Source organism: Callorhinus ursinus, unplaced genomic scaffold, assembly GCF_003265705.2.
Source record: "Callorhinus ursinus isolate GAN/ISIS: 27379988/994484 unplaced genomic scaffold, GSC_fseal_2.0 scaffold1, whole genome shotgun sequence".
In the NCBI taxonomy this organism is placed as follows: domain Eukaryota; kingdom Metazoa; phylum Chordata; class Mammalia; order Carnivora; family Otariidae; genus Callorhinus; species Callorhinus ursinus.
Window position 1 is genome coordinate 79,608,364 of NW_027397063.1, and position 1,073 is coordinate 79,609,436.

The following is a 1,073-nucleotide window of genomic DNA, read 5'->3' on the forward strand; positions in this document are numbered from 1 at the left end:
CTCACATGCTTGTGAGGAGGAGACAGTGAAGAATGGATATAATAAATAAGTAGATGAGGAACTATGTTGGAAAGTATCCCTCAAGGAGTTACTCATTCCATACTTCTTTGGGATTACATAATTTCTCATGGCACCACATAATAGTTGGGATTTCTTTCTTTCTTTTTAAAATATTTCCTATGCTGTAGTTTTTATTCCTTGACTCATTCATTCCATAACCAGGAGCCTCTATCTCCCCCTCCCCTCACCTATTTTGGAATTACTTTCAATTGTCTAGTTTCTGTTAGACTGTACTTTTTTGGAATCAACAGGACATGGAGAATGAACACTGCGGTGCTCCAATTATATTCAGGTTACACATTTTATAATGCTTACTTGTTTACACATGTCTTTCCCTCCTAACTCTATTATAAATTCCTTGAAGGCTTCTATTTCTAGAACCCTTCACGACAGATGCTAGGTAAGAGATTGGTGATATTTACAATGGCTCTTGAAGGATGAGCGGGCATAAAGGTGCAGGAAGCACAAGTGGGCTAGGATGTGAAAGGGTGGGAAGAAAAGAGAGTGTGAAGTACTTGAAAGATGGCAAGAAATTTAGTGAAGGCTGAACTCTACTTCAAAAACATCATGACGCTCCTGTGATGTGGGAAAAAAAAAACAAACAAATGATGTAACTCTTTTATAAATGGGAGAAATTAAGAATGAATGAAATAAGAAGTTTTCTACTGAATAGCACAATGACCCCCATGATGCCTAGTGTATCCTTCTCTCTATAAAGAGGCCAGCCATATTCGTTTAAACATCACTGTACAGAATTAATCAAGTACAATCCATCTCTAAGTTTTGGAGTTTACTTAGAAGTTATGTCTTATAGGACAGGTTTTACATGAAGAAAACTGGGCCTGTGAAGTCCTTGAAAAAAATCATGCTTGGGTTTGGTGAAGTCCATTCTGGGGGGAGCTGCTCTTACTGTCTGGGTCCTGAGGATTTAGTCAAAGAAATTCTCACTTCTGGCTCTTCAGTCGTTTAACTTTGCAAATGATTACTTAGCATCAGGAACATTTAACTAATTT